Source organism: Natrix helvetica (genome assembly GCF_964273705.1).
Source record: "Natrix helvetica genome assembly, chromosome: 3".
Taxonomy (NCBI): domain Eukaryota; kingdom Metazoa; phylum Chordata; class Lepidosauria; order Squamata; family Natricidae; genus Natrix; species Natrix helvetica.
In genome coordinates, this window is record NC_138549.1 from 5576360 (window position 1) to 5601252 (window position 24893).

The following is a 24893-nucleotide window of genomic DNA, read 5'->3' on the forward strand; positions in this document are numbered from 1 at the left end:
TCTGTCAGAAATGGTGTAGGGTCACCTACTTGGGCAGAGGGTTGGACTAGATGACCTACAGGGTCCCTTCCAACTCTGTTAATCTGATATCTGATTAAAAACTGTTGCACTAGCTCACTAAAACCTGGGATCTTACTCAAGTACATGAATATTTTTGCAAATATGAATTTGCAACAGCACACATACACCCAAAAGCTTCCTCTTCATCTTGGCATATGGATGAGGAAGTGTACAATAAAGGTTAAACCTGCTTTCAGCAGAATGGATACACTTTCAGGATAGATTTTCCACACTTAGTTTTTATGAAAACTTGAAGAGCGTTCAAGTCCAGGTAAGCATAATTAATTAAAACATACTTATAGTGAATTCCCAATAATTCACATTTTTGTGAGGAATTATGGCATTCTTTTGAAATGTTTTGCTTTTCTGTTGTCAAAGCAAGCTTCTTCTTCTTCTTTTTTTTCTTTTAGTCTTTCTATCTTTAAAAAATGTTCCTTTTGAATTTTTTTTTTGCAGGTATTTCTTTAAAGTTCTAATTCTCCCGTTTCACTTCAAGATTTCTTTACATCAGCTAGATCTTATTTAAATTTTGTTGGCCCAGTATATTGACTGCTTATATAAACATTGGGGCATAAATGCAGGATTAGAAAATTAAAAATAAACAGAAAGACCTCTTACCAGCACAACTGGATTAAGAAAAATGCAATTTCATTTTATCAAAACACCTTCCTAAAATATTCTGCAAACATTTTGCATGAAAAGCACCATCTAGTATTTTTAAATCAATACTAGCTGATAAGCAGGCACTGCCCCGATATTTATTTATCCCGACCCTTCTTCCACGAACATTGCTGCAATTTCTAATGTTGGATATTCCCCCTTACCAGAGGGAGCCCCCTTGTGGAGAGCTGTGAAACCATTACCATGGCAACTCCACAGTGCTGTCCACAGAAGCCATTTTAAGGCAGTATGGTAGAAGCCATTTTAAGACACAACAGGCTGTATCTTAACAGAACATACACACTGAGGGGTGTTAGGGGTGGCTAACTCCCCCACAGTATTTGTTTCAGGAGGGTAAGTCATATGTGTACCAAGTTTGATTGAAATTGTTCAAAAATGGCTTCTACTGTACATTGCAGTGGAGTTGCCATGGTAATGGCTTCACAGTACTCCACAAGGGGGCTCCCTCTGGTAAGGAGGAAAATCCAACATTAGAAATTATGTTTGGCCTGGACATTTTCCCCCCTATAAATAAATACCTGGACAATGCCAGGCTATCAGCTAGTCCTTCATAAATTAGATTATGACTTTCTGTAGTTCTGAAGTAAACCTGGAAGAGTAAATACACATGCTTGAGTTGACCAGGCCGCAGAGGTGGCCACTCTTCTTGTGGAGTGCGCCGTGATATGAGGCGGGACAGGCAGAGAGAGAGCGGAATACACCCAGAAATAGCAGCCCTAACCCAACCACCGATGTCCAAAGAGGAGGCCTTGGCTCCCTTCTTACCTCCAGGTTGGAACTTGACGAAAAGGGCCTGAAAGAAGCAGTTCGCTTAATATAAATGCGTAAAGCGCTACGCACATCAAGGTAATGCCACTTACGTTCCAGCTTGTGTGATGGACGAGGACAGAAATCCAGAAGCACCAGATCCTGGGTTTTATGGAATACAGAATTTACCTTAGGCAGAAAGGTAGGGTCAAGCCGAAGGACTACCCTGTCCGGGTGAAAGATGCATAAGTCATACACATAAATATCTTTTCCCTTGGAACTTTGACTTCTCATTCCCTCCCTCAGAAAAAGGGTGGGGGATTTAAGAAGAGGCATTTCACAGGTTCTTTCAGTTGGTATTTAGCAGTAGATTAATAACTATTAATAAGTCTTTATCTTTGGCAGTAAGATAAGCAGCTTATCCTCATCTAAGTTGGGCTTGGTTCCCTTTGCTTCTGTACCAGACCACGGAAATCAGCTCAGGCACCCTGCACTCCTATGAAGCTGCCTCAGATCATAGCATTTAGGAGGTTGCTCTAATGCACCTTCAAACAGACCAGGAGGCACCTGGACAAAGCTATTATATTAGTCTGGCACAGAATGGTTTTGAATGTGTGATATGGTTTTCTTACTCACAACTTTTCCTGAGGGTAGTTCAGTACTCAAAGAGAAACAAAGAGAGAGGAGGGAGGGGATGGAAGATAAGGGAAGGGAAGAGGAGAGGAGAGGAGAAGAGGGAAGGGGAGTAAAATGGAGGAGAGGGCAGGAGAGGGGAAGAACAGAAAAGAGAGGAGAGGAGGGGAAGGAAGAAGAGAGAGGAGGGGAGGGAAATAGAGGGGGAGGAGAGGAAAAGTAGATGAACTTTTTGCTAGTCAGCTAACTAAGGTATATAGGAAGCACACCACAATAGTAGTGGGGGATTTTAACTACCCTGACATCAACTGGGAAATAAACTCTGCACCAAGTGGAAGATCCAACAGGTTCCTAACAAACCTAGCAGACAACTTTGTTTCCCAAAAAGTAGAGAAGGGAACAAGGGGATCAGCTATATTGGATTTAATTCTCACTAACAGAGAGGAAATGATAGAAGGTGTTGAAGCCATAGGAACCCTGGGGGCAAATGACCATGCAATATTGGAATTCAACATTATGCAAACACAAGTAGTAGAACAAAGTGAAACCAGAGTCTTGGATTTTAAGAGAGCTAATTTCAATAAACTTAGAGAGAGTTTGGGAAAAATTCCATGGATGATAATCCTCAAGGGGAAACAACTCAAGAAGCTTGGGAAATTTTGAAAAATGAGATTACAAAAGCCCAGCCTAGCACAATACCAATGAAGAAGAAAAATAACAGTTCCCAAAAGAAACCAGCATGGCTGCATAAAGAACTCTCTGACAAATTGAAAGACAAAAAAGATAAGTACAAAAAGTAGAAGGGGGGGGGGGGACATAACTAAGGCAGAATATCAGCAAATAGCCCGAGCATGTAAAGCTGAAGTGAGAAAAGCTAAGGCTCACAATGAAGAAAGGCTTGCCACAAAAGTAAAAATTAACAAAAAAAAGCTTCTTCCAACATGTTAAAAACAAGAAAAAAGTTAAGGAAACAATTGGTCCATTGCTAGGAGAAAGTGGCAAGAAGGTGACAAGCAACAGGGAGAAAGCAGAACTATTTTGCCTCCAGAAGTTGTGAATGCCCCAACACTGGAAGTCTTTAAGTCCCTTTCGGGAGAGGGGGCGGTATATAAACGCTAAATAATAATAATAATAATAATAATAATAATAATAATAATAATAATAATAATAATAATAATAATAATAATAATAATAATATGTTGGATAGCTATTTGTCTGAAAAGGTATAGGGTTTCCTGCCTAGGCAGGGGGTTGGACTAGAAGACCTCCAAGGTCCCTTCCAACTCTACTATTGTATTGTATTGTATTATTTAACTCATGTTTTGTATCTGTCTTTACACAAAGGGATAAAACAGTCCAACCTATCAAAAACAGCACCACAAAAATCAGATTAGGAACACAAATTGAAATAGGGATAAAATGGTAAGTGAGCATCTGTCTACCCTAGATGAGTTCAAATCACCAGGACCGGATGAATTACACCCCAGGGTTCTGAAGGAACTGGCAGACGAAATCTCAGAACCACTGAACTATATCTTTCAGAGATCCTGGAGCACCGGGGAACTACCAAGGACTGGAAAAGAGCTGATGTGGTTCCCATCTTCAAAAAAGGGAAAAAAATAGATCCAGGAAACTACAGACCTTTCAGCCTGACCTCAATACCAGGAAAGATTCTGGAAACGATAATCAAGCAATGAATTAGCGAACACCTAGAAGCAAACAAAGTAATAGCCAAAAGCCAACATGGGTTTGTCAAAAACAGATCATGCCAGACTAATCTTATTGCATTTTTTGACAAAGTGACAAAATTAGTGGACCAGAGGAATGCCATCGATATAGTTTACTTGGACTTCAGTAAGGCATTTGATAAGGTAGACCATAACCTACTACTAGATAAAGTAGAAGAATGTGGGTTGGACAGCATCACCACCAGATGGATTCATAACTGGCTGACCAACTGCACTCAACGTGTAGTCCTCAATGGAACTGCATCTACATGGAGGGAGGTATGCAGTGGAGTACCCCAAGGCTCTGTTTTGGGCCCAGTACTCTTCAACATCTTCATCAATGATTTGGATGAGGAAATAAATTGGGAACTCATCAAATTTGCAGATGACACCAAGCTGGCAGGAATAGCCAACATTCCAGAAGAAAGGCTAAAGATACAGAAGGATCTTGACAAACTTGAACATTGGGCACTATCTAATAAAATGAAATTCAATGGTGAAAAGAGTAAGGTTCTACATTTAGGCAACAAAAAACGAAATGTACAGGTACAGTATAGGTGGTACCTTGCTCAACAGTAGTAATTGTGAAAGGGATCTTGGAGTCCAAGTGGACAACCATTTAAATATGAGCCAGCAGTGTGCAGCAGCTGCCAAAAAAGCCAACACAGTTCTAGGCTGCATCAACAGAGGGATAGAATCAAGATCACGTGAAATGTTAATACCACTTTATAATGCCTTGGTAAGGCCACACTTGGAATACTGCATTCAGTTCTAGTCACCACGATGTAGAAAAGATGTGGAGACTCTAGAAAGAGTGCAGAGAAGAGCAACAAAGATGATTAGGGGACTGGAGATTAAAACATATGAAGAACGGTTTCAGGAACTGGGTATGTCTAGTTTAATAGAAAAAAAAAAAGACTAGGGGAGACATGATAGCAGTGTTCCAATATCTCAGGGGTTGCCACAAAGAAGAGGGAGTCAAGCTATTTTCCAAGGCACCTGAGGGTAGAACAAGAAGCAATGGGTGGAAACTAATCAAGGAGAGAAGCAACTTAGAACTGAGGAGAAACTTCCTGACAGTTAAAATAATTAATCAGTGGAACAGCTTGCCTCCAGAAGTTGTGAATGCCCCAACACTGGAAGTCTTTAAGAAGATGTTGGATAGCCATTTGTCTGAAATGGTATAGGGTTTCCTGCCTACGCAGGGGGTTGGACTAGAAGACCTCCAAGGTCCCTTCCAACTCTACTATTGTATTGTATTGTATTGTATTGTATTGTATTGAAAAGAGAAGAGGGGAGGAGAGAGGAGAAGTGAAAGAAGAGAAGGGAAGGGAAGAGAAGAAGGCAGTGGAATCGAGGGGAGGGGAGGAGAAGAGAAGAGAGGAGGGGAGAGGGAAAGGAGGGGAGAGGGGAAAGGAGGGGAGGAGAAGAGAAGAGAGAAGAGGAGTGGAGTGGAGAGGAGAAGAGAGAGAGGAGAGGAGAATAGAATAGAATAGGGGAGAGGAGAGGAGGGGAAGATAGGAGAGGAGAGGAGAGGAGAGGAGAAGGGAAGAGAAGAGAAGAGAAGAGAAGAGAAGAGAAGAGAAGAGAAGAGAAGAGAAGAGAAGAGAAAAAAGGACCAAAAGGAAAGAAAAAGAAAGCAGTTTAAGAACATTTTGTAGGGGAAACATTAGTCTGCGATAATTATGATACCTGAGTAAAGAGAGCCACAATATTTCATTAATGGACTCCAGACTTCCATTTTTTTTTCAGAATCACTGCCCTACTCTTGCCCATTAAGCTCATAAAAGCAATTGTCGCCAAATTGGTAAGTCTTAATAGCACTAAAAGCCCATTACAGCCTCCGTTTTTCGGTTGATGCGAGCTGGAGAGAATGGGGTCAGGAATGGCACTGCCAGCTGGAAATGGAAGAGATGTATACCTGACACCTTTTGTAGACAGAGTGAAATACATGGACCTGCAAGGTCTCCGTCAACCCAGGAAGAGCAGACACATTGTGAAATGGAGAAAGGCAGCAGACTAGACACAGGTCAGGAGAAAACATCTAAGACACTGTAAGATCTCACAGTGACAGCAACATTTTGCCACCACGAAGGCAGGTTCAAGAATGTAACACAGAGACAACTTTCAGATAATGTGGAATTATTTCCATCTGAGATGCTGCTCTTGGCACCCTCAAGTTTGGATTGCTTTCAGATCTCGGCCAAGAAATCAAACGAATCCGTAAGAAGACACCAGAAGCAATTCATGGACTCTGACATTTCATGATACCTAAAATGAGATAGATCAGCCTTCCTGGGCAAAAATGTATTCAGCACCCTAAAACTAAAAAGAATGGAGGCCTTTGAACTCTGGTGCTGGAGAAGACTCCTGCGAGTCCCTTGGACTGCAAGGCGATCCAACCAGTCGATCCTAGAGGAGATCAACCCTGACTGCTCTTTAGAAGGCCAGATCCTGAAGAGGAAACTCAAATCCTTTGACCACCTGATGAGAAGGAAGGACTCCCTGGAGAAGATGCTGGGAATGATCGAGGGCAAAAGAGGAAGAGAACGACAGAGAATGAGGTGGCCGGATGGAGTCACTGAAGCAATAGGTGTGAGCTTAAATGGACTCCAAAGGATGATAGAGGACAGGAAGGCCTGGAGGAATCTTGTCCATGAGGTTGCAATGGGTCGGACACAACTTTGCAACTAACAGCAACAGCAAAAAACCTGAAAAGCAACACTGGCCATAAAGTGAGGGGAAGTGTTAATTACAGTCACTAACAGGACTACTCAGGTATTGAAAAGAACTTAGGGAAACTTTTCTCACACTCTTTTCTCTTTCAACTCTTGAACTGGATGTTACATTGAACCAAACACACAACAAGACTTGTGCAGGCAGAAAAGGTTGTATGTACATGAGTTCATTCACGGACAGCCTACAGCACTGATCTCCAACCTGATACCTTACATGGCCTTCCAAAAGGAAAAGTTTGCCCAACTCTATTCTAGTCTATCATCTATGTCTAATCTAGTGAAAAGATGGACTGATATGACATGAGAGCAACGTCCCAATATTTGAAGAGCTGCCACAAAGAAGAGGGGGTCATATTTCTCCAAAGCACCTGAGGGCAAGACAAGAAGCAACGGATGGAAACTATTCAAGGAGAGAAGCAATCTAGAATTAAGAAGAAATTTCCTGACAGTGAGAACAATTAATCAGTGGAACAATTTGCCTTTAGAACTTCTGAGTGCTTCTACACTGGAGGCTATTAAGAAGACTCTGGACAGCCACTTATCTGGAATGATACAGGGCCTCCTGCTTGAGCAGGAGGTTGGACTAGAAGACCTCCAAGGTCCCTGCCAACTCTGTTATTCTGTTCCACTTCATCTGTCCAAGGAAATATTTCTTGTTTGGTCCAACATTCATTCCCCCATTAATTGATTGATGTGGATGTACCGTATTTTTCAGAGTATAAGACGTACCTTTTTCCCTTTAAAAAGAGGCTGAAAATCTGGGTGCGTCTTATACACTGAATACAGCATTTTTTGCCTCCCGAAACCCCTCCCCCTTCACCAAAATGGCCGTGCATAGCCTTTAGGAGGCTTTCAGAGAGCTCCTGGGGAGTGGGGAAGGCAGAAATGAGTGAAAAACAGGCTGTTTTTTTCTCAACTTTGCCCCCCCCAGCCCCCAGGAGTACTTTATAAGATCCTAAAGGCTATGCATGTGATTTTTTTGACAAACACAGGCTGTTTTTTGCTCGTTTTGGAGGGGCCACCCCCCAGGAGCACTCTGCAAGCCCCCTAAAGGCTATTCATGCATTTGGGGGGGGGGAACGGGCCCTGTTTTTGTGAAAAATAGGCCATTTTGGGGAGGTTTGCAGAGTGCAAAAACTTTTTTTTAAAGTTGCCTCTTCAAAACCTTGATGCGTCTTATACTCCGGTACTTGTTATACTCCGAAAAATACGGTAATGCCCTCTGTAAATATGTCCCTTCAGTTAGTTCTTCCATCTGAACCCTGCAGTGTTTTCAATGGAAAGATAACAGGTTCCTCAGCTGGACGGCTAAACTGTGCACACTGCAAACACAATATAAATATTAATCCTAATCACCAGCCCATGCTGAGGTTATCCTTTGGCATAATGTGCCTAAATATGCAACAATTATGTCAAAATGGAAGCGATTATAAACCGTAATTAATGCCAGCAGTCTAGAAGCAGTTTACACAGCATCTCTTCCTTTGAAGACGGTTTCAAAAGCAGCAGTAAAGTGTGTTCACGATCCAGCAAAACACATTCTCAGCCCTAGGATAGTTTTCTTTCTTTTTTTTTGTTCCTTACCGCTTGCATTACCATCCCTATAGTTGGTTTAGTTTGTGTTGTAAACTCCATTCTTCCTTCCCCAACACTCTTCCTCCCACCCTATCTACCTCTGTGTGTCTCTGTGTGCATACCAACAACAGTATAATTGCTGATTTACCACCACGGTTCAATCTAATTTACTTCTTAATGGCCCAGCTGCATTGTGGAATTTGAATTTTATTTCACAGAGAACCTTATGGCTTCACATGTCCTACTTCCCATGATGTATCAATAACAGAATAACAGAGTTGGAAGGGACCTTGGAGGTCCTCCCCTCTTTTCCCCTCTCTCCTCCTCTCCCTCTCCTCTCCCCTCCTCTCTTCTCTTCTCCTCCCCTCGATTCCACTGCCTTCTTCTCTTCACTTCCCTTCTCCTCTTTCACTTCTCCTCTCTCCTCCCCTCTTCTCTTCTCTTCTCTTATCTTCTCTTCTCTTTTCAATACAATACAATACAATACAATACAATAGTAGAGTTGGAAGGGACCTTGGAGGTCTTCTAGTCCAACCCCCTGCCTAGGCAGGAAACCCTATACCGTTCCAGACAAATGGCTATCCAACATCTTCTTAAAGACTTCCAGTGTTGGGGCATTCACAACTTATGGAGGCAAGTCGTTCCACTAATTAATTGTTCTAACTGTCAGGAAATTTCTCCTTAGTTCTAGGTTGCTTCTCTCCTTGATTAGTTTCCACCCATTGCTTCTTGTCCTGCCTTCAGATGCATTGGAGAATAGGTTGATCCTTTCTTTGTACCAGACCCTTAGATGTTGAAACCCATGTCACCCCCAGTTCTTCTTTTCATTAACCGTATGTATATATCCAATTCCTGCGCCATTCTTCATGTTTTAGCTTTCAGTTCCGCGATCCTCTTTGTTGCTCTTTTCTCTCATCCTAGAGATTCAACATCTTTTTTATATCATGGTGAGCAAAACTGAATGCCGTATACCAAGCATGTCCTTACCAAGACATTATAAAGTGGTATTAACACTTCACATGATCTCGATTCTAGCCTTCTGTTAATGCAGCCTAGGATTGTGTTGTCTTCTTTGGCAGCTACAGCACAAGGCTGGCTCATATTCCAGAGGACTCCAAGATCCCTCTCATAGTTACTATTGGAGAATGATCCATCCATCCCTCTATCCATGTATCTATCTATCCGTCCATCCATCCATCCATCCATCCATCCATCCATCCATCTATCCATCTATCATCTATCTATCTATCATCTATTTATCATCTATCTATCCATCTATCATCTATCTATCTATTTATCCATCCATCATCCATCTATCTATCCATCCATCCATCCATCCATCCATCTATCTATCTATCTATCTATCTATCTATCTATCTATCCATTCTTCGATCATCTGTCTATCCATCTATCATCTATCTATCATCTATTTATCATCTATCTATCCATCTATCATCTATCTATCTATTTATCCATCCATCATCTATCTATCTATCCATCCATCCATCCATCCATCCATCCATCCATCCATCCATCCATCCATCTATCTATCTATCTATCTATCTATCTATCTATCTATCTATCTATCTATCCATATATCTATCTAAGAACTGTGGTGGTAAATCAGCAATTATACTGTTGTTGGTATCTATCTATATCATCAATCTATAATCTATTTGAAAAAAAAACTGGGGAGGAATTCTTTTTCTAAGATGGCTGTGTTTTCAATGGTGAACTTATCCTCCTGGAATGAGATAAGCACAAAGTAGAACATACCCTTTTCTCCTTATTTTTGGAGGGATTGCCCAGAGTTAATTTACAAGTGAGATTCCATTACTCTCTCCTGACAAAATCATATGTGTTCCCTGTAACATGACAGGCAGACGCCATGATCGAAGTTGGCATATTGTCTCTTATCAAACTGTAACATCACATTGGCGCTAAACCTCCTCTTATTGACTTTGGCCAAGTCCAAATGCTAGTGATCAGAGGCAATATTACACAGGATGCAGCTTCTACCTTCAGGAAAATGATCAAAACCGCAGTAAATTAGACACTGGTGTTTAAATTGAGAGTTGGTGCTAGGAAGCGCTTCTTGCTTTCTTCCTGTGTGACAGAGTATGCATAATTTATTATATATTTTAGCTCAGCTTCTAGGTTTCATTCCTTGGGTGACAGCTGTCATTTGAAAGGTGACTCATTATAGTCATTTTCAGAGTCCCCAACAGATGGATGGACTTTCATTTGCCTGAAAAAACTGTCAGGTTACGATTTTCAACAGCCTTTAATCATTTGAACCAAACTTTTTACAATCTGTCAATTATTCTGTTCAGTAATGTTAATAATACTGTAATTGGAGGATGACAAAGAACATTTTTTTTCCTTTTAAATCATATTTTCCTGAAAGTGAGAAAGGCAGGAGAGAAAAAAAAAAAGGTTTATCCATCTGAGTAATGAGTGACGACAACTTATTTTTAAGGATAACAAGAAACCTTTAGTTTAATGGTATCAGTGCAGGCGTGTTGAGCAACATTAAAACATAAATCATTGAGTACAAAATGAATAAAAGATGACTGAATTTCACATGTATAATTAAAACAGGGGGGAATAAAAGACAGTGGGGGGAGGACAAGGAAGGAGGAGGAAAGAAGAGGCTTAGAGGACAGGAAAAACAGGAGGATAAGATGATCTATCATTAGGAATACAGAGAGCCTTAAGTTACAAGATCTGAAAACTTGTCAAAACTTATATTTTCAAAAGATGTACTGAGAGAAAGCACAACAGTTGCCCTCAGTATAATCTATACTTCAGATTAGCAGAGTAAGAGAGTTGGAAAGGACCTTGGAGGTCTTCTAGTCCAATCCTCTGCTGAAGCAGGACTATTTCAGACAAATGGTTGTCCAACATCTCCTTGAAAACTTCCAGTGTTGGAGCATTCACAACTTCTGGAGGCAAGCTGTTCCACTGATTAATTGATCTAATTGTCATGAAATTTCTCCTTAATTCTAAGTTGCTTCTCTCCTTGATTAGTTTCCTTCCATTGCTTTTTGTGCTGCCCTCAGGTGCTTTGGAGAATAAGTTTCTTCCTTGTGGTAGATATTGGAACAGTGCTATCGTTTCACCGCATGACATTTCATATGTTTAAAAACTTTTACTAGTGTCACCTAAAGTTAAATATAACTAACCTACCATATTTGAAACCATGTTAGGGTTACTTTCAGGAAGTTAAAAGTAAAGATAAAGGTTCTCCTCGCACATATGTGCTAGTCGGTAGACTCTAGGGGGCAGTGCTCATCTCCGTTTCAAAGACGAAGAGCCAGCGCTGTCTGAAGATGTCTCCGTGATCATGTGGCTGACATGACTAAATGCTGAAGGCGCATGGAACACTGTTACCTTCCTACCAAAGGTGGTTCCTATTTTCCTACTTGCAGTTTTACATGCTTTCGAACTGCTAGGTTGGCAGAAGCTGGGACAAGTTATGGGAGCTCACTACATTACGCGGCATTAGGGATTCGAACTGCCAAACTGCCGACTTTTCTGATCAACAAGCTCAGCATCTGAGCCACTGAGCCACTGCATCAGGAGGTTAGTTCAATGCTAATTCAGAAAGGGAGAAGAGAACCCAATGCAGCAGATGCCTTGAAATTTCTTTGCCTCCTCTTCTTTATTTGAAAGCCAAAATAACAGCATGATTTGACAAAGCATTTGAAAATCCAATTGAATTTTTACATGGTGGAAGACGTATCCCAAGGCTTATCAATCTGACAATACGACAACTCTTGACTTACAAGAGTTCATTTAGTGACCCTTCAAAGTTACAATAGGATGGGGAAAAGTGACTTAGGACCATTTTTCACATTTACAACCTTTGCAGCATCCCCATGGTCACGTGATCGGCATTGCCAACTGGTTCATACTTAGGACCATTTCTTTATCCCTGGGATCTGCTTTTGCTACCTTTTGACCAGCCAAGTCAATAGGGACTCTGGATTCACTTTAACAACCACATTACTAACTTAACAACTGCAGTGTTTCGTTTAACAGTTGTGGCAGGAAAGCTCAGAGCTGAAGAAGCTTCTTGGATGAGGAGTGAAACGTCTTCAAAGAAAAACCATCAAGTCCACTTGCGTCTTGAAGAAATGCACCTTTGGGGACAACCAGGACTGAGACTCTCCATAGATATCCTGAAGAAAGCATAGCCCCACAACGCACAGGTTTTTTTAGCAGTTCCAAGAAGGTTCCAAACCCATTTGCATCATTCGGGTGACTCTGAGGACACAGACAAACCTCCAAGTGGCCTCAAGGACTCTCTAAAAGGACACAAATGACCAGCTGTCTGCAAGGAGTATAAATCAATGGTGAAATTCAAACAAATGTCCCTACCAGTTCTGTGGGCATGGCTTGGTGGTCATATGACCGAGTGGGCGTGGCTTGGTGGTCATGTGACTGGGTGGGTGTGGCTGCACAACTGACTCACACACAATGTAAAAGCAGCTGGAGTTGACACAAAATGTCCCCTGCAACAACCAGGCACCTCACTGAGTCACAGAGAGCTGAGAAACCAACTATCACCCTTTACACAAAAATAACACAAAAGCTGCACAACTGACTCACACACAATGTAAAAGCAGCTGGAGTTGACACAGAACGACCCCTGCAACAAGCAGGAACCTTTCAGACAATCGGGCACAGCTGATTGGGTGAATAGGTAGTTAAAAAAAATGCTTTAAAAAAGTTTTTTTAAAGTTCCCACGATCAGACAGCCCCACGGATTGTCGCACAGCTGATCGTCAGAACCTTTTTTAAAAAACTTTTTTAAACATTTTTTTTTTACTATCGGTTCAGGCAAATGGTAGCATTGTTTATGATTGGTTCAAACCGGTAGCATTTCACCCCTGGTGTAAACCCTTCCCCATCCTCCAGTCAGAGCTGAAGAAGTTTCTTAGATGAGAAGCGAAACGTCATCAAAGAAAAAACAACAACCAGAAAGTCCAGTTGCCTCTTGAAAAATAGCACCTTTGGGACAACCATAACCGGGATGACTGAGACTCTCCATAGACATCTTGTTTTCATCGGAGCTTGCAGCACTGGCAAACTGGCAGCAGTTGGCACCATACAGCTAAGTTATAATGAAAACACGAGGTGGCTGCCATTATGGAGTCCTGCACTAATGAGAACAGTAGGAGTCTAGCATTACAATAGTCTAATGAAAACAGGAAATGGTTGGCATTACATTGGAATAATGAAAACAGGAGGAGGTTGGCAATATTCTGAGACAATGAAGAAGAAAAAAAGAGAGTAAGATTTCTGGCCCATCTGAATTTTAATCCATGTTATATATGGCCCATTCAGAGAGCAATTTGAAAACTGGGCCAAAGGAAGGATGATATGCTTTAATTTTTCTGAACACATCAGAGAAATGGAAATGCATGGCTCAAAATAGAAGATATATAATTTGATTTCATTTTATATATATATATATACATATACATATACATATACATATACATATACATATACATATACATATACATATACATATACATATACATATACATATACATATACATATACATATACATATACATATACATATACATATACATATACATATACATATACATATACATATACATATACATATACATATACATATATATATATATATATATATATATATATATATATATATCCCAGATTTGATTAATGTCTACAAAAGGAAAAGCAGGGAGATGCTCTAAAATTGTCATGGAGTTACATACAGAGGCCTCTTCTTTAAAAAAAAAAAACATATTGGTGGGGAAGAGTGAGAGAGACAAAGAAGGAAGGAAGGAAGGAAGGAAGGAAGGAAGGAAGGAAGGAAGGAAGGAAGGAAGGAAGGAAGGTCAAAGTTAGCCAAATTAAATATAACCCTGAACAAACTATTTATGTCCCAACATTACTAAAACTGCATAAGGAAGGAAGGAAGGGTTCAATCTGCATTTAAAATAAATCAAATTAAATGTAACAAACAATTTGTGTCCTGCATTAATTGAAACTGCTACTAGAATGAAACATACTGAAAATGTATTTGTCCTGCCTTTAAAAAGGATATTGGATCAACAAAGTCCAAGTCAAAACTCTTTCTGAAACTGATTCTAAACAACATTTACATCTCTTGGCCTTTATTGTGCCAAGAGTTTGAGCCACTTACAATCACTGAACTACCCAGATGATTGATGCTTTTAATTGGGAGTTGGGAAATTATTCAAGAGATCTGGAATTTTGTTGCTCTGATTTTCAGCCTAAGATGCCAAGACCTATAGAATAAGTGGGCATTTGAGTAATGAAACATGTGTTGGAGTTTTGTAGTCCAATCATATATCTGGAAAAAATCATCTACTCCTCCAGCTAATGGGCAAATAGATTGTCAAACTAGGGAATAGGATAGGTGAAAGGGTAAAAAGAGATTAAAGCACAGACTAGACTAGACTAGACAGATAGTGTGGTGTGGTGTGGTGTGGTGTGGTGTGGTGTGGTGTGGTGTGGTGTGGTGTAGAATAGAATAGAATAGAATAGAATAGAATAGAATAGAATAGAATAGAATTCTTTATTAGCCAATTGTGATTGAACACACAAGGAATTTGTCTCCGGTGCATAAGCTCTCAGTGTACATACAAGCAAGAAATAATAAATCATGATCATAATCATTATAGAAAACTTCCATTATAAATCATAAGATAAAACAGGTTGATAATCATAGGATACTAAATAAGCAATCAACGTAGATCATGCAAGGATACTAAATAAAACAATTAATACAAATCCTAAAATACAACAAAGTGGAACAAATCAGTGGAACAACTTGCCTCCAGAAGTTGCGAATGCTGCAACACTGGAAGTTCTTAAGAAGATGTTGGATAACCATTTGTCTGAAGTGGTGTAGGGTTTCCTGCCTGAGTAAGGGATTGGAATAGAAGACCTCCAAGGTACCTTCCAACTCTCTTATTCTATGAAAGTTATAGTCATAAAAAGATAAGGAAATGGGTAATAGGAAAAATGAGAGAGATAAAAGTAATTAAAGCACAGCATTAACTGGTCAACCAATGAACCTTGTACTTAGAAGGGATGACAGGAGAATTGTTTTGTCTCTTCTACTGAACAAAAAATCTTAAACTGTCCACCATGGACCTCACACATGTCCTAAGAGGTCCCTAAGGGGGCGTTCATAAGCGCACTAATGTGCCTACCATCCCTGTCCTACTGTCCCCATTGATATGTACTCATTTAATGGGTTCACAGCCATATTATACCTATTTATATCCATCTATTTGTGCCAATCTCATGAGATAATGTCCATGTCTATACTAATACCTGTTACCTTGTACATGTTGACAAAATAAATAAAATAAAATAATATAAAACAAAACAAAATAGTAACTAACTTACTAACTAACTAACTAACTAATAATTAAAAGACACTATGGTGAAATCTAGCCATTTCATCTGCTAGATTTACTGGAGCTTCCAGAAGAGCTAAGTCCAGTGAATCTGCAAAAAAATAAAATAAAAATTAAAGCATCTAAGCAGCCAACGTAATAATCCAAGATTGCAAGTATGTTGAATAAATCTCTGGAAATGATAACCCAATACACTACATGTTCCCCGCCAAGACAGAGCCTCTAATATATTTATGGATTTAAGCACTGTGGTGATAATGGGATAACATCTGTCACTGCAAACAGGCATCCACAGAGCACATAGCATGCTTCTTCCCTTTCAAAGTCTAGATATGAGGAGGTCCAGGATTGAACATAGAGCCCAATTTAAAGTTTGCTTTGGTGTTACATACAGGTTGAAAATGAGCAAGACTTTTATTTGGGGTGATGTGTTGTTGTTTTTTTCCAGACATCGCTTGCTAAACTTCTCAAAGCTTTAGATTAAAAACTTTTGGCCAGTGCATTTATAATTGGGTGATATGTTTGTAAGTCTGATTCAATTCCTAGGGGGAGTGGGGGACATCTGAATCTCTTTAAGGTGCAAATTGTGCAGAGAAAATGGCTAGTTTTGGAGGGCTGCCCAGTTGAGATAAGGACATATTACCTGCTTGGCATCTGTAAAGAATTGATTCTGGATGGCGAGAACATGTCACAGCTATGTTAAAAAATCGTCGGGAAACACAGTGTCACCATTTCTCTTGTTTGTGTTAAAACTTGTTTGCCCTGTTTTCTCTATTGCTGTGTCCCCTCGACATAAGTTACATAAGTACATTTGTTGTTGTTGTTAGTTGCAAAGTCTTGTCCAACCCATCGCAATCCCATGGACAATGTTCCTCCAGGCCTTCCTGTCCTCTACCATCCTCTGGAGTCCATTGAAGCTCACGCCAACTGCTTCAGTTACTCCATCCAGCCACCTCCTTCTCTGTTGTCCTCTTCTTCTTTTGTCCTCCATCTTTCCCAGCATGAGGCTCTTCTCCAGTGAGTCCTTCCTTCTCATTAGTTGGTCAAAGCATTTGAGTTTCCTCTTCAGGATCTTGCCTTCTAAAGAGCAGTCAGGGTTGATTTCCTCTAGGACTGACCAGTTGGATCGCCTTGCAGTCCAAGGGACTCGCAGGAGTCTTCTCCAGCACCAGAGTTCAAAGGCCTCCATTCTTTAGTGCTCAGCCTTTCATAGAATGGTTAAACATAATTCAAAAATCCTAAAAAAGAGAAAGAAAGGATTGTAGTTGTGACTTTGAAGCATTTGTGACTGACAGGTTCTCTGTAAACGTAACCACAATATGTCATGCTAATTTTAGTGAACCTACATTTGTTGTGGTGTGCTCTAGGGTCATGACCCACCAATCTCTGTGATGTTGCCCTTGAGGCTTTACAAATGAACTGCCGTGTGCCACAGTCACTATGATGTCATCCAACCAGCGCTGGGCGCCATGGCAAGTTTATAGCACTTTGTTCATGGCTTAGTGCCAAAACAATGTTGCAGATGCTTCTCTCTATCAAAGACGGATATTAAAATATAACATTTTGTTTGCATTTATGGGGGGGGGGACTCATTTTGGCATCTTCCTCCATTTTATGTCTGTAAAAATAGCACAAATATCCTCATCTCCGGGCAAGGAGCATTGCTTAGTTTATAATAGCAGACTAAAAGGAATTTTGAAATCACTACTCATACTAGTAATTCCATCCTTTTTAAATGCTAGAAATAAGGCCTCCAAACCTTTTTGGAAGAATTTTTCTTTTAAATTTCTGTGCTCACCATTTCAATTTATAGTTTTTTATATATGGGAAAGTGGTTTTTGCTTGTTTGTTTATTTATACCAGATTCCTTCCTACCGCATCTCCAAACGTAGCAAATTTAAGACTTGTGGACTTCAACTCCCAGAATTCCTTAGCAACCATCCCTTGTTTCTCAAGCTATGTTTAACTCCATCCATCCATCCATCCATCCATCCATCCATCCTTCCTTCCTTCCTTCCTTCCATCCATCCTTCCCTCCTTCCTTTTATCCACCCACCTACCCACCCATCCTTCCTTCCTTCCACCCACCCACCCACCCTTCCTTCCTTCCATCCATCCACCCACCCATCCACCCATTCATCCATCCATCCATCCATCCATCCATCCATCCATCCATCCATCATCCATCATCCATCATCCATCATCCATCATCCATCATCCATCATCCATCCATCCTTCCTTCCTTCCTTCCTTCCTTCCTTCCTTCCACCCACCCACCCACCCTTCATTCCTTCCATCCACCCACCCACCCCATCCATCCATCCACATCGCTACAGTAAAAGGTCTTTTCTGAAGTCCACAGACAGTAAACATTACAATTATCTTTTGATTTTCTGTGACATTGAAAACTGTGAAGGACTGGATGATTATGGCTTCTCCTGTTAGACTAGATAAAATTGCCTTGATCCAGGATGAAGTAAACTGAGACATGGGATCCACCAATGTCTACATCAACACTCCACTCTTCATCAAGTCCCCTTTTCAATATAGAGATGCTACTGGATGGCTTTTCCTCCTGATGATCCACCTCATCATTTTGGAGACCTCCTGAAGCTGTTCAGCAAGAAGACTGAATATGAGACAAATACCTCACAAACACACTTGCACAACCAGCCACAGTGCCAGAAAAAGAATGAGTATGGACGATAGACAGTGAGTGGGTTAATTTCAGACGGGTGAACAGGCAGGGGAAAAGATACAAGAGAAACTTCCTGATGAAAATGGTGGATCTGTACTTGAGCTGCAGTAAATATATTCTAGTCAGGTACAAGTGACTGAACCAGCACTGTGATGCAAATAAGCTAGAGATAATCAAATCACACTTTCTAATCGAGTTCTGCTATGCCAACACCCTTTATTTCTCTCTAGCCAGCAGTTTCCACTTTGTTTTACAATGCTGCAGAATTAGCTTAAAGAATAAATACTTGTGAGCTCGTGCTCTCTCTTTTTTTCTCCTTTATGTCCAATTTATATTTTGAGAAAGCAGTAGAACTAGAAAAATCTTCCTGCGCTATTTTTACTACCATCTCTGAACTCCAATCTTGTTTTTGCTAGGAAACTTCTTTGGTCTCTATTTGATGGAAGGGGAAGAGGGGGAAAAAGGGAGGGAAGGAGGGAAAGCAGCATTTCATTCACACTACCCTTTTATGATTTCTTTGAAATTGTTAAAAGAATTTAAAGGAAATGCTTGTTGGATGCAAGTGCCTTTACATAAGAACATTTATGCACGTCAGTAAAATTGATGTACACATTCTCAAGTCTATATCTCTACCTTTGGGACTGTCAATGGTGGAATATTTAGGACACAAGTGGAACATGACTGCTTCAAAGATCAGAGGATGTCCCTTAGTCAGGATGCATTCACAATGTGTCATATACTTCTAAATGACTTGGTCTATGGATACACATTAAAAAAAAACATTTAGCTAATTGACCTTACAGAAACAAAGTTAAATGGGGTCAGATCTGATTAGTGCAAGCGATAGAGAGAGAGAGATGATAGAGAGAGAGATGATAGAGATGATGGAGAGAGAAAGAGAGAGAGGGAGGGAGGGAGGGAGGGGGAGAGAGAGAGAGGGAGGGAGGGAGGGAGGGAGGGAGAGAGGGATCCATTTTCAATAGATTCAAGAAAATCCTTCCTCAGAATTTGTGATATTTCATGCAAGAGCATGATCTGCTAAATATGGCTAGTAACTTCTAAAATTATACTATAGAAGAGCTGATTGTTTTAAAAGGAACTCATGAAGTGGCAACACTTGTATGAATTTGGGACTAGTAGCTAGGCAGGGCTTGGTCAGTAATTGGATAAGGAATGGAAGGGATCAAACACCTCACATATATATCCCACATATATACACTTTTGCAAATCACAAGCAGGGAAGAATGGAAGAGAGTTCCAAAATCTTTTCTAATGCAGCTAATTTAACATGAAATAATGAATCCTGACAAACACTGGCTTCTTTCTTGCCTTCGCCCAACATTTAAACTATAACAAGAAGCAAATGCAATGGAGAATGGGAGAAAAGAAGAAAATTTATAAGAAGTTAAGAGACGAAGGCGAAATGTTAAAGAGTGGGATGGCGAACTGGAGAAATATATTTAGCGATGGAGTTGATGCTATTGTAAGAGATTAGAAACTAAGGATGATTAGTGATATTGTTGATGTACTAAGAAGAAAATAAGTTTAAGACAAAAAACACGGAACGAGAATAATATGGCTGAAATTGGAAACACATTCTTCAATGAAGATACATGGAAGCAGTTCAAAGGGCATCACTGGCAATTAAAAACAGCAACATTGTTGATGAAGATGGATTAAGGCTAATGAATAAGAACACCATAAGAGCATAGTACCCGAAGAAAGATACAAGATACTTAAGATTAATTAAAGCTTCTAACTGACTCTATCAATACTAGCTCTCCATATAAAACACATCAAAATCAATGAATAAAAAGCAAAAATAAGTGCAGAGAATGTAATTAAGGCCAAAACTCTTTTGGCTATGTCAATTATTAGATATACTGTACCTATAATTGATTGGATATTACCCAAGTTAGACACGTTTGATAACAAAACAAGGAAAGTAATGACCATGAAGCATATTTTCCACCAAAGTGATGCTGACAAGCTCTGTAAATCAGAAGTAAAGGTTGAAGGGATTATTCCAAATAAAGCAAACAGAGAAGGAAAGGAAATAGACTAGTGATTATATCAGGCATAGGAAAGAACTAATACTGGTTGAAATTAATAAAGATTAAATGCTGAAGATAACCGAAATGAAAGGAGATTTCAAAAAAAAGGAAGTGACTGAAGCCTGAATTCATGCCTGAAAATCTAAATGTCTTTGTGGCTGATATATCCATGATACTGAAGGAATGTCAGATCAAAACTGGCTGAAAAGAGAGGAGAAAAGAAAGAAAGAAAGAAAGAAAGAAAGAAAGAAAGAAAGAAAGAAAGAAAGAAAGAAAGGAAGGAAGGAAGGAAGGAAGGAAGGAAGGAAGGAAGGAAGGAAGGAAGGAAGGAAGGAAATTGAAGATGCAATCACAACAGCTAAGAAATGGCTATGTAAGTCAACACATCCAAACCCAAACTGAACATATTTCAAATGTTAGCAAATATCGACTGTGTAAGAGCATAAATTAAACTCTTTATTGGCAATTAGTGAGTTATTGTCCAGTCTGCTCATAGGTGATGCCGTGAAAAAGATGAAAATATCTATAGACCCATCACATCCTGGACATAAATTGTGTCAACTTCTATCTTCAAAATGACACTACAGGGCAATGTGCACCAGAACAACTAGACACAAAGATAGTTCCCCCCCCACATGGCCTCAACTTTACAGAGTTGGAAGGGACCTTGTAGGTCATCTATTCCAACCTTCCCCGCCCGAGCAGGAGACCCTACACCATTTCTGACAAAGACAATCTCTTTTTGAAAGCCTCCAGTGATGAAGCTCCCACAACTTCTGAAGGCAAGCTATTCCAACTAATTCCTCCAAAACTGTCAAACTATTTAGGAAGGCATCTTTCCTATTACCTATCTAACTCATAATTAACTCATCTTTCCTATTACTTATCTCTTTTTCTACTGGTGACTATAACTTTGTTGCTTGTATATTGATGATTTAAATTGTTTTTTTTTATTTTCCTAATACAATGTAGGTGGATTGCTCATTTAGTATCCTATGACTATCACTAAGTGTTGTATCTTATGATTGATGATGAATGTATTTTTATGATGACTACGATCATGATTTATCACTTATAGCTTTTATGTAAACTGAGAGCTTATGCATCGAAGACAAATTCGTTGTGTGTCCAATCATACTTGGCTAATAAAGAATTCTAAAACAGGTGACTGAAAAGAAAGGGGGAGGAATGTGGTTTAAAGAATAGAAGATAATTCTTTATTGGCCAAGTGTGATTGGACACACAAAGAATTTATCTTTGGTGCATATACTCTCAGTGTACATACAGAAAAATAAAATAGAATGCATTCATCAAAAATCATAAGATACAACACTTAGTGAAAGTTATAGGTTACTAACAACCAATCAAATTATACTAGGAAACAAATAAAACAATATAAATTGTAAAGATACAAGCAACATGATTATAGTCATAAGTGGGAAGAGATAGGCACTAGGGAGGAAGAGAAGAAGAATAGTAATGCAGTCTTAGTAGGTAATATGACAGTGTTGTGGGAATTAGTTGTTTAGCAGAGTGATGGTGTTCGGTCCTTGTGTCTAGTTCTGGTGTGAAGTGCCCAATAGTGTTTTGAGGATGTGGTAATACTGGTACAAAGTTGAATCAATAGAAAATAAATGGGAATTATAATTGAATGACAGAAAGAAAACCACAAATATAATAGTAATTGGAGCTTTTGAGGGTATATCAAAGACATTTGCTAAACATTTGGAAATTTGCAAAGTCTTTACGCCTTGGCCCTTCCTACATATCATGTTGATTATCTCTCTGTGTTTCTAGGCTTATGGTTAGGACTTAAATGCCCAGTTAAAGAAGACTAGTGATATTTGCGGGATGAATAAATTTATGATAATAATAATAATTCCAAAGCTTCACGTGAGAGGGAAGATAAAGCTGAATATGCGCAAAAGAAAGTACGAGCAATTTTGTACTTATTTGAGCGTGAGATTGTGCTCATAATTTAATCAGGCTCAGAGCGCTTATTTTCTTCTGAACTTTAACAAACTCTGACTATATACAAAGAATCACACCATTGAGCTATGTCAAAAGTTCAACACCTAATGTTCAGAAATGCTCTCAGGTACAGCTAGTCCTCGACTTATGACCACAACTGAAATTTCCATTGCTAAGCAAAGAAGTAGTTGAGTGAGTTTTGCCCCATTTTATGACCTTTCTTTCCACCGTTGCTAAAGTAGTAACATGGCTATTCAGTGAATCTGGCTTCCCTGTTGACTTTGCTTGTCAGAAGGTTACGAAAGGGGATTATGTGACCCCGGGACACTGCAACCGTCATAAATATTGAGTCAGTTGCCCAGCATCTGAATTTTGATCAAATGATCATGGGGAGGTTGCAACGGTCTTCAGTGTTAAAAAATAGTCATAAGTCACTTTTTTCAATGCCATCACAACGGTTACAGCCTGTCATCCACCCGCCCATCCAGCAGGTGAATCAAAGGAGGAGGAGGTGTGGAAATCAAGATCAGCATCAAGGGAACCTGAGAGCTACAAGAGGGAAGAGGGAATGGAGCTGGCAGAGAGAGAGAGTGTGTGTGTCTGGACCAGCCCTCAGAGCCAACAGCCCCCAGGTCTGGATGTAGCTGATGAAGAAGGGGAGGAACAACTGGGTCCAGTGCCTGACACACAAATGCACAGGAGGCAGAGGAGAGGAGAGCAGTGGAAATCCATAGGCCAGTCCTTGGGATGAAAAACCCTGCCTCGGAGTTCTTATTAAGTGGGATGTGTTACTTGGAACCCTGACATATGGTATATCACAGAAATGAGTACACCCCCTCACATTTTGTAAATATTTAAGTATAACTTGCCAGCAGTTTAGACATTAATGGCTGTATGTTGTGTTATTTTTGAGGGGATAGCACATTTACACTGTTATACAAGCTGTATAACTCACTACGTTACATTGTAGCCAAGTGTCATTTCTTCAGTGTTGTCACATGAAAGGATATACTTAAATATTTACAAAATGTGAGCGGGTGTAGTCACTTCTGTACATACATACATACATACATACATACATACATACATACATACATACATGTGTGTGTGTTTGTGTACATTCCTACAGGTCCTTATCCACATTTTGTTTTAATTTGCCATTGTTGCGGGTGGACTGAGATTCCTACAAATAACAAGGGCCTTGATTTCCAGGAAGAAAAGTTGGTTATGAATCTACCATCATAAATAAATACATTCCATTTAAAGCTACAGTAATCAAAGAGTAGAGTGTTAATGCAGAACAAATGCAGCAGCCCTTAAATCTGGAGTGAAATTTAGATAGGCAGAATAATGAGACTATAAATGTTACGTTCTCCGGTTTTCATACTTCAGTATTCCTGCCAAACTGTTCACTTGAATGCAGAAATAAAACAGCGTATTTTTCACGATACAATTAATTCAGCGGGAAAATTACTTGACACCTACCCACCCTCACCAGCCAAAGTTTAATTGTGCCTCTGGAACAGTCAATTAATTGGGTTAGGATATTCAAATGACACTGTATCCAAGTTTAAGTGTCTTTTGTGAACAGGGGCAGAATCAGGAAGAAACTTGGTTTCAAATGCAAATACTGTTATTGTTACTGGCCACTGTTTTTCATCACTTCCCGTGTTATCGGTGGACTGATGGGACATCAGTTCACTATGAAGGATGAGTCAAAGGGTCTCTACCTTTGGTTAGGTTGCTGTTCTTGTTTTGCATTCCAAAACTCTTCTAGCATGACCAATCTTCTGCCAGCGGCCAGAAGACCTGGCAGCAGAGTTGGACAGTGAGAAGGTTGGGGAGAGCATGGGCCAGTCCTGGAGGCTGGGGAAGGCTAAGATAAGGGCTCTGCGTCAGAGGCAGAGAGTGGGTCGAGGCCGTCTGGCAGTGATAAGATGCCTATAGAACTAGACAGCAGTGAGGCAGAGGAACAGCTGGAGCCTGTTCCTAGTGTGTGCATGTGCAGAGCTGCCAAAAGAAAAGAACAACTCAGAAATCAGGGTCGACTTGGGAGTAAAGTCACAGGTGGAAGGTGATTGGGCCCTTCCATAGTAAATAAAGTGGGCTTTTGCAGGAAACAGTTCCTTCGTTCAGTCGTTGGATTCGTTTCAGGACTATGAAGATCTGTCCCTGAATCTCAGAGACTCTGTGCCCAGTCTTTCTTTGTGTCAACTCTCTGTGTTGACATTCCATGCAGAGTGGCAGCGGAGACGGATCTCAGATTACAGTAGCTGTGATGAAATGAGTGAAGCTATTGGGTAACATGATTTATGACAGGTTGAAGGGAGGACAGAAACACAGGGCAAAGTTCAAAAGCAGATAAAGAAAGCAAAAAAGATGGCTGCGAATAAGACATGCCTAATGAAGAATGCCTAATGAAGCTGTTAATAAATCATTGCTCTTTGTATTACAATATTGGGTCGCTTATTATGAAGCAGGCATCGTTAGGGTACGTTGCACCTTGCACCACACCCTATTTGAGAAACATTTACATGACAGCTTTTCGAGATAGATAAGGTCTGTAGTCA